An 11,017-nucleotide genomic window follows, 5' to 3' on the forward strand; every position below is an offset into this window, starting at 1 on the left:
GTCAGTGGGTTTTGGTCTAGATATCGAATGCTATCCTACCTGCTTAGAAGATTTGTTTTTGGTTTCGACAAGGGTTTCACTGACAGAGCTTTTGGTGGAGATCTTTGATGAATTGCATAAGTGCTGTTGGTGTAGCTTCTGGTGGAGTTTCAGGATGTTGTTGGTGATCATGTCCAAGACTTGGTGGATGGAGATCATTGCTGTGGCGTGTGGACCTATACTTGGTCCCAATTGATCTAGGTTATGGACCGACTTTAATGTAACATGTGGATATGACCTATTAATGTATTTCTGGCATGTCTTATGTATTGATATTATTTGTTTGGTCTAAGTCTGACATGGTTTGTAATTATGTAATTGGTTTATTGTCTGGTGGCCGACCTGATTGTTTATGGTCAAGGGTTTGCATATATATGTAATATCTCATTGTAGATCATCATGGTTATTATTAGAGGTCATGTTCAAGGAATGTAATGTGTGAATAATGTAATATCATTCAGGCAGAGGAGTTGGTCGATCATTGGAGATCGAATTGGGTTTATGTAAGAGGATTTAGTCCTCCGGTATTGAGCCTAACTGAAACTGTACTCAAGCATAGGAGATGCTATGTTTTGCAGTTCAACACTTCTCTGGATTGTAGTATGGATTTCTATATAGTCAGTGAGGCTCCTTTTATGATGAGCAGTGTGCTCTAGGCTGTTGGCCTTACTGCAAGTGTAGGCCCCTTCATTGTAATTCACATACTTACTACATAAAAATTATCTGACTGTGGGTAGGCTTCCCACCCTGGTTTTTCCCTTTACTGGGTTTTCCACATACAAATCTTGGTGTCATGTGGATGGTATTTATTATGTGATTATTGTTTATGCTTAATTGGTTTATCTGCTATTCCGGTATTAAAGTTTAAATTGCCAATAGTTTTGGTAATCTATGACAACTTATTCACCCCCCCCCCCCCTCTTTGTTGTCTTCCAGTTATTTGAATTGTCTAACAATTGGTATCAGAGCTTTGGTCCTCTCCGCAGAAAGCTTAATTGCTTGAGGAAGATCCTATGGGGACTAACACTTCAAGTTCATCTAGTTCTTCTGGAGCTATCTTTCAAAGGGATATTCTGAGGCTTGATGGAATAAATTACACAGTATGGAAGATTCAGATGGAGACTCATCTAAGATGTCTTGGCAAGGAGATTTGGGAGATCACACAAAATGGTTTCACACCCTATAATCCAGGATCTGGCAATCCTCCTCCAGAAAAGATGGACAAGGAGCTTGAGAATGATTGTAGAGCAAGAGAAGCCCTCTTGTGTGCACTTTATGATTAGCAAATAATGGGATTAACTGACAAATCATCTGGAAAGGCTATATGGGATAAGTTGGGGAATCTTAATGAAGGTGACCCTACAGTGAAAATTGCTAAACTTGATGGTTACTAGGTGAGATATGAAAACCTAAAGATGGAAGAAGATGAAAGGATTACTGCATTCATGGAAAGGGTAAATGAGATTGTTATGGAAATTCAATGTTGTGGTGGAACTCTGAGCAAAGATGAAATTGTTTCTAAAGTCTTGAATCCCTACCACCATCTTACAAAATGAAGACTACTGCTATTAATGAGTTGAGAACAATGGATAATACATCTATCAACAATGTTGACATTTTGATGATTATGTTGTGATTGTCATTGATGGACACACACTTGTTATGAGATCACTTTGTGAATGTATGAATTATGCTCAACCGATAATTGTTCCAAAGTGGTATTATGTTGTAGTCTTTAGACTATTGCTGTTATGCATAAAGTGTTTACCGATCTCAAGCGGTATAAAGACCCAAGCGACATAGAGAGATCAAGTGGTTTAAGGATCTCAAGCGAAGCGGAGCAAAGAAGCCAGAAGCGATAGTTATCTTTTTCCCAGTCTTCAATTTTTCTCAGCCGGTAATCTGTTAAATCGGTATTATTCTATATTACCAATCGGTAACCAAAAACATTGTATAAACCGGTAATACTCTGTGATGAGTTACCATCCACCGACACTTTGACAGTGATTTTGTTCCATGTTATCAAATGTGTCTAGATACAATGAACCTAGGAACTTGCAATGTAATCCTATTGGACCGACATGAAATCAGATTCCTTTTAAGGACATCATGTCTAGGGTTTTGTATGTGTATGTATGAGTGTAGCTGTTAGGTTTTGGTGGTCATCGAAGCTCTTGTATGTACGATCTTAATTGAGAAGATCAAGTCTGTGTACTGCAACAAAGTATGGATTTACTGAAGACTAAAGTAATGCTGAAGAGCATTAGCTATGAGCTACAATGGATCTAATCAAGTAGACTGTGCCATTTGCTAGATCATTCACTTGTTGATTACTCACATCTTTGACAAGTTAGAAACCCTTAACCAGGTAGGCCCAAAAAAGCCTTTGTAAATCCTCTAACAAGGTGGTTCACATCTGTGGATCTGAAATCCTCTCACAAGGTATTCTTTAGTAGGACTCATCTCCTAACAAAGATTGAGATTCCTAATAGGATCTGTTCTGGTAAAGAACATTGTATGACCTTAACCAGTCTGGTTACTATTCCGTAGATAGTTACTTGTGAGTTTCATCTCATCGTGGTTTTTCCCATTTGGGTTTCCACGTCAAAATCTCTTGTGTTATGGTGATTGTGCTTCTATGGGTGAATGCCTTATTTTCTATTTGGTTTGCATCTGTTTTAACCGGCTTGTTTATTAAACTATTTTACTAGTTTACTGCTAGACTATTTGTGTTTAAGTACAATATGTTTTTGTATACTAATTCACTCCCCCCTCTTAGTATTCATCAATTGGTATCAGAACAACCTTTCTATAAGTCTAACCACTTAGAAAGAGATATGGGGGAATACACTATGAGGGAACTTACTCATCAGCTCACTTAGACTGAGCAAGCCTATGATGAACTTAAGGTCAAATATAAGGCCTCTCAGGCAAAAAGAAGAGAGCATACTGAAAAACTAATGAAACTAACTGAAAACAGTTCTTCTGATGAAGCGGACATGGAAGCCCTAGTCCAAGAAGTTAAAAAACTGAATGAGTCCAATGCTAACCTAAGAAGGGAACTTGAAGGACTAACTATCAGAATGTGTCAAGATCTTGAGAACCAGAGGAAAGTTGAAGATCTAGTAAAAGACAAAGATCATGAGATCTCCAAGCTGAAGCAAGAGATCAGTGCACTTACCGCTCGTCTTCATGAAAAAAAATGGAAAAAGAAGAAGTGCAAGGTGAACTAAACATGGCTATCTCTGAGAATGCAACCTTGAAGGAATCCAATGCTATCATTTCCAAAGAACTCACTGAGTCAAAGGAAATACTTGCCAAATTCAATAAGAGAACTGTCAAGCTAGAGAAGAAGCTTGAATCAACTAAACCGGTAAAGAATACTAATGGACTTGGTTTCTCTAATTATGAGGAAGGTGAGACCTCTGGAACAAAAGATGGAGCATCAAAGAAACAACCGACATCAAAGGATAAAGGTAAGCAAAAGTTCAAACCTATTTGTTTTAATTGTCTCAAGGAAGGACACACTACTAATGTATGTAGAAGTAAGGCTTACAATAATTTTCCTTATTTTCTAAATGAAAATCCTAGACCCAATAGATTCAATGGTAATTGTTATGCATGCAACAAGTTCGGGCATAGAGCATTTGAATGCAGGTCTGTCATGCAGAATACTGGAAGGTATCCTCAAAGGAGTCAAGGAGTTTTTCTTGAATCCTCTGAGAACTGGAACCCAAACCGGTTTAATACCTATAGTCATCAATCAAGTAGTGGTGGCTATCAAGGGGAAACCAGATGGAGAGCAATCTTTGTGATTTGTCATGGTCATGATCACATTGCTGCAACATGCAGAAGGAAGAATGGAAACATGAATAATGGACCTTAGAGAGCACCTGGAATGGTTTTCTATCATTGCAACAAACTGGCTCATACAACACGATTCTGCAGAACAAGAAAGAGTATATCGGATGATATACCGGTCACTTCGGAAGGAAAGATTGATGTTGAAATTGTTCAAGTAGATATGAAGAAAACTTGGAAGAAGAAGCCAGGAGAAGTGATTCAAGTAGAACCAGTTTCTACACCTAGTGTGGAAGTCGTTGAACCGGTAAACTAAGCATCAGAAAAGCTTAGGGGGAGAAAACAGTGAAATATATCGAACCCCCGGTTTACATCGGTAAAAGACCTCAACCGGTATGTGATACTTGTCAATTGGCAGAAGACCGGAAATGGTAAAAGGACCTGTCAATTGGTTGAAGACCAGAAATGGTAAAAGGCAAATTAGGGTTTATGCCCTAATAGTGGAGCATTTATTGTGGTAGGTGAAGAACTTGTTTAAAAGAATTTTTCAAAGTCATTTTCACTTATCAGTTCACAAGAGAAGAAGTTTTCAAGCAAAGAGTGAAGAAAAGCAATGTGGATTGCGATTCAAAGAATTTACCAAAATCCTGAAGAAGAATCAGAAGCAAACATCTATTGGTGAAGTGTAGAACACAAAGCGGTATTTTAGAAACTAAAGGAGTGTGTAGTGAAGTTTAAATTGAGAGCCCTAAATTTTGAATTATGAAGGTATTTTTAAAAATTATGTGTTTATCATGGCTTCTGCATCACATGCTAGTTCTAGTGCACCTGTTGATTCTATAGACTTCATTCAATGGAAGGCAAAATACAATGCCCTATCTCAAATACCCGCTGGTGTTATAGTGGAGGAAGGCATTTTCAATTACATTGACTGTAAGATTGAAGATCTAGGATCTCTGATGATCCATTCTCAGTTGAGTTTGTTCTGTGGGAAGGACAAAAAGATTAAACCGAAATTTAGCATTTCGGAAAAGAAGAAACTTCACAATGCTGTCTATTTCCTTGAAGAATTTTCAGATGATCACATCCATATTATTCTGAGTAGAGTACATGGTGATAAAATATACTTAGGGCAAACACATGATATTACACCGGAAGCAATTCATGCCATCACTAGTTTTTGCAACGTCAGTGAAGTGCCTACCCTAAGGAAGATCAGCAAGACGGAAATGACCAAGCTCACCGGTTCTATTAGCGATTCACGGGAAATGACTGTCAATTCCATCAAGGATGATTTGGTCAAATATGCATGTATGGTGATAGGATACCATACATTCCATGCCAGTAGAATCAACTCTGTCTCTGCTGCAGCGGTAAATGCCACCTGCAGGATGATCAAGGAAGATGCATCGTTTGATCAGTGCACTGATATGCAAAGACAACTTCTGTTGAACCTCAAGTCGATCAAACAAGATAATGCCCTGAAATTTAAGTTTGGACAACTATTGGTTGGGTTGTTCTTCTACTTCCAAGGCTATTTTCTAGGAGTAGGTGATATTCAGTGGTCTGTTGACCAACCGATGACAAAGAAAATCAAGGAAAGCCTACAACCGGTAGGAACCGGTTATCCAAAAGTCCTGAACAAATACTTTGATGAGTTCAGATGCAAAATGAACCAAAGGGTGAGAATATCAGGTGATATTATCAAGAAATATGAAGATGACATCTGCTTCACCATCGGAGTTGATGAGTGCATAATGGAGATGGTTGAGCCTATACAAGAAGAAGTGGAACTGATGGGATATGAGGTAATGTATGACATACTAGATGGGAATGCCTCTACCCTAATCACCTCGCCCCTTGATCCAAAGGCAAAGAGAACCGGCACCTATTTGGAAAGGGTTACACCAGTTGAAGAAGCCTCAATAAAGAAGGGAAAAGCAGTGCCTTCATCATCGGCACCGGTTACCACAGTAAGTCCCAAAGTGACCAAGTAGTCACCAACAAAGAAGAAACTAGAAGTGGCACCCGCCAAAGTCTTTGAGAGGAAGTGGAAGACAAAAAGCAATACACCAGACTCAGAGGACACTGTCTCTAAAGAACAACCTAAGAAGACTAAGCAAATGAGGAAAAAGACAAAGAATGAACTGGCAACATCGGCACCAGTAAATATTGATATTTCCTCTTACAAACCTTTGACACATTGTCAAAGAACAATTAAGAATATTAGAAGAAAAGTACTTGGTGATTTGAAAGAGTAATTTGATGATTTTAATGATGATGCAAAGAAGGAAGTTTAATAGGAAGTTATCAATTATTTATGTATTAATGATCGGTGGCCTTCAAAAATTAAGTTTGAGACACCTGATTCTTTATATAATTCTTTAGATAAGAAATGGTGCATTTTCATAGAGAAAGAACAGGAAATAAGAGAGGAACTATTCACACAATACTTCACTGATGTGCCTAAAATAGAACTATATGAAGTGGTGGAGAGATATAAGGGCCTCTTCTTCATGAGAAGAAGAAGACTCCTATTGTTGGAAGGAAAAGTTTTGGAAGTGGTCAAAGATACCCACTCCCTTACTCAATCAGCTTTAAGATTGCATCAAGTGGCTGAAGCCAACAGAAAAGCTGAGTAAGAACTAGAAATCACTCAACCAGATGAAGTATATGACAGTGAAGGAGAACCGATCACCACTTAATTAGACCCGATTGATGTTGATACCTTGAATGGTGAAAATGTTACTCCAGATGCACCAACAGAAATAGAAGGTCAGGAGAAATAGGAGGAAGACAAGAGAAAACATGTAGAGAAAGAGAAGAAGAAATAGGAGGAAGAAAATAGAAAATAGGTAGAAATGGAAAAGAAGCAAAAGGAAGAAGAGAAGAAAAAAGTGGAAGAGGAGAGAAAAGAGGAAGAAAAGAAAAAGGAGGAGGAGAAGAGGAAACTAGAAGAGGAAAAGAAGAGAAAGGAAGAGGAGAAGAAGAAACAAGAGGAAGAAAAGAGAAAAGAAGAGGAGAATAAGAAACAAGAAGAAGAGAAGAAGAAGAAGGAAGCAGAACAGGAAGAGGAGAAGAAAAAGGAAGAGGAGAAGAGAAAGGAAGAGGAGAAGAAAAAGGAAGAGGAGAAGAGAAAGGAAGAGGAGAAGAGAAAGGAGCAAGAGAAGAAGAAGTAGGAAGAGGAGAAGAAGAAGAAGGATGAAGAAGAAGAGAAGCAGAAAGAAGAGGAGAAAAAGAAGGCAGAAGAGGATAAGAAAAGAGCTAAAGAGAAAGAGGAAGTGACACAAAGCACTCAGATGGAGACCCCAAAGGCAACTGGTAGTCAAGCCAAACCGGCTGACATTACCAGTCCCATTGACCTCTAGTTTGCAAATGAATCAAAGTTGTTGCAGAGCATTAAGGTTGCCCAAGAACGCTTGGAAGTAATAAGGTGGAAGAAAGAGCAAGATGTGATCCAAGCTGTGGTGGACACTCTTTCCGGTTTGATACCTGGTACCAACCTCCCCAATACCGATTCCTCTCTTGCACAATTAAAGCTCCTATGCACAGTTGCAGAAGACCAGGTGCAAAGCCTGGAAGAGGTTGCAGAAGCAAATACCAAGAAGGAGCATCAAATGTCTCTGGACACTTCCTTGGTGAAAATGTTAACAGACCTCCGGTCTGATCTACAGAAGGAACAGAAGGACATGAGAGATGCAATGGATGAGGGAAAATTATTGCTAAGTAAGATATGTCAACCTCATCTATTCTATGATGATGTGCTTGCTTAGAAAGCCAAACTGCAATCTGATATGCAGTCATTTATAAGCACCTTCAAGACGCCATATGATTCCTTCTCCACATATGGACAAACCGCTCACTGGTTTCAACTCCAGTCTGCAAGATTAGAGGTAGAGATAAGAAACTGGACATGTAATTTGGAGGAACTTCAACTGGTCCTACTGCCAAGACTGCAAATTCTTTAGAAATGCTATCTAAATATGGATGCCCTAACGGCCACTCAAGAGATGAGTACCTTGGATGCCATGGAAGAGAAGGTCTATCACATGCAAATGGAGAATGAGGTTTCTACCTCATTGCTTGAATCATGGTCTTTATCCATGAAGGCATTTATGCAAGGCTTTAAATCAGTTTTTGACAAGTTTCACTCTTTATTGTCATAAACTCTTTAAATCAGTTTTTAATGCTAATGGAACAGGGATTATTCAGCTGTCCTTTGTCATTGTTGGCAAAGCGGGAGTAGTATTTTGTTTTTAAAATTTTGATGGGGAGTAGTATTTTGTATTTTGATGCATGCTATGTATACTTTCATGTTTATCTTTGTAAGGAAATAGTATATATTGTATTTTTTGCAAAAGGGATAGTGTATATGCTTAGGGGGAGTAATTTTGATTAGGGCATAATTTTGTTTTAAAACACTTAGATGTCAAAAAATTTCCTAAGTGTTGCCATCAATGCCAAAGGGGGAGATTGTTGGCATTTTGATGATTATGTTATGATTGTCATTGATGGACACACACTTGCTATGAGATCACTTTGTGATTGTATGAATTATGCTCAACCAATAATTGTTCCAAACCGGTATCATGTTGTATTCTTTAGACTATTGATGTTATGCAGAAAGTGTTTACCGATCTCAAGCGGTATAAAGACCCAAGCGACATAGAGAGATCAAGAGGTTTAAGGATCTCAAGTGGAGAGGAGCAAAGGAGCTAGAAGCAACAGTTATCTTTTTCCCAGTCTTCAATTTTTGTCAACCGGTAATTTGTTAAACCGATATTACTCTGTGTTACCAACTGGTAACCGGAAAAGTTGTATAAACTAGTAATACTTTGTGATGAGTTGCCAACTGGTATATTTTTGTGATGAGTTACCATCCACCGACACTTTGACGGTGATTTTGTGTCATGTTATCAAATGTGTCTAGATACAATGAACCTAGGAACTTGCAATGTAATCCTATTGGACTGACATGAAATCAGATTCCTTTTAAGGACATCATGTCTAGGGTTTTGTATGTGTATGTATGAGTGTAGCTATAAGGTTCTGGTGGTCATTGAAGCTCTTGTATGGATGATCTTAACTGAGAAGACCAAGTCTGTGTACTACGACGGAGTGTAGATTTACTGAAGACTGAAGTAATATTGAAGAGCATTAGCTATGAGATACAATCGATCTAATAAAGCAGACTGTGCCATTTGCTAGATCATTCACTTGTTGATTACTCACATCTTTGAAAAGTCAGAAACTCTTAACCAGGTAGGCCGAGAAAAGCCTTTGTAAATCCTCTAACAAGGTGGTTCACATCTGTGGATCTGAAATCCTCTCACAAGGTAGTCTTTAATCGGACTTATCTCCTAATAGAGATTGAGATTCCTAACAAGATCTATTTTGGTAAAGAACATTGTATGACCTTAACCGGTCTAGTTACTATTCTGTAGATAGTTACTTGTGAGTTTTATCTCACCGTGGTTTTTCCCATTTGGGTTTCCACATCAAAATCTCTTGTGTTATGGTGATTGTGCTTCTATGGGTGAATGCCTTATTCGCTATTTGGTTTGCATGTGTGTTAACCGACTTGTTTGTTAAACTATTTTACTGGTTTACTACTAGACTATTTAAGTACAGTATTTTTTTGTATACTAATTCACCCCCCCCTCTTAGTATTCATCAAACATAGATACTTTGGTTAGGAAACTATCTGCTTTTGAGCTTGATGAATTTGGAGCTTCTAGAGTTGTGAAGTTTGAACCTTCTTTTCATGCATCTACATCTACAACTGGTAAGCAAGACTGGAAAGCTTTGTATGCAAAGGAATTGGAAGATATGAAGAGAGAAGATGATGAGTTTGAGCAACTTGAAGCACTATTTTCTATAAGAGTACCTAAAGGACCGGTAGGAAGTAAGCATGAAGGAAAAACACCTTTTAAATGTTTTGTATGTAATAAGATTGGTCATTTTTCATCTAGATGTCCTGAAAGGAATTCAAGATTTGAAGAAAGAGTTAGAAGATCATTTAAGCCTAACCTAGACTATCTAGATAAGTATACATACAAGAAAAATAGAGACAATTCAAGCTACATAGCGGATGAGGAAGACATTACTGATTCACATGATGAATCGACAGAAGACTCTGCTAGTGGATCTGGCAATGGGAAGGACTGGGTATTCCTGGCTATCAAGGAAGATGATCTGGCACTGGAAGAGAATGTACCTAAAGAAAAGGCATTTGCTACTAAGATTGAAGATAAGGATGAATGGGTAATTGACAGCGGTTGTTCACATCATATGACTGGAGATAAAGGGAAGTTTTTGTCTTTACAAGAATTTGATGGTGGTCTAGTTAGATTTGGAGATGACAAGGCATGTATGATCAAAGGAAAAGGAACTATATCATTGGATGGTAAGAACAATACTGACAATGTTTATTATGTTGAATGTTTGAAGCATAATCTTTTGAGTATAGGTCAATTAGTAGATAAGATATTTCAATTACAGTTCAAGGATGGGAAATGCAAAATCATTAATAGATCTGGCTTGGAGATTGCAACTGGTACACAAACAAAAGGTAATATATTTTATTTGAACTCTGGTGAGAAGACATGTTTGATTACACAGATTGATGAGAGTTGGCTATGGCATAAAAGGTTGTTTCATGTAAATTTTGATTGCATTGTGAAGATTAGTTCAACTAAGGCAGTTAGGGATATACCTAAGATTATGAAGCCCTATAATCCGGTATGTAAAGAATGTCAAATGGGTAAATAGGCCAAAACCCCTTTCAGGAGTAAACAAGATAAATCAAATGATATTTTTGATCTTATTCATACTGATTTGTGTGGCCCTGCTAGAGTTAAAAGTTTTCATGGTGATAGATATTTCATGCTAATCATTGATGATTATTCTAGAATGATGTGGGTTACTTTTCTGAAAAAAAAATCTAAAGCATTTGAAAAGTTTAAAATATTTAAGGCTAAAGTGGAAACTAAGACATGATTGAAGATTAAATGTTTGAGATCAGATCATGGTGGTGAATTCACATCTGGTGAGTTTAATAACTTTTTTGACAAGCATGTTATAAGAAGACAATTTTCTGCTCCCCGTGCACCTTAGAAAAATGGAGTTGTGTAAAGGAAGAACAAAAATATCTTGGATGTTGCTAGAACAATGATGA

The sequence above is a fragment of the Cryptomeria japonica genome, chromosome 7, assembly GCF_030272615.1.
Source record: "Cryptomeria japonica chromosome 7, Sugi_1.0, whole genome shotgun sequence".
NCBI lineage: Eukaryota > Viridiplantae > Streptophyta > Pinopsida > Cupressales > Cupressaceae > Cryptomeria > Cryptomeria japonica.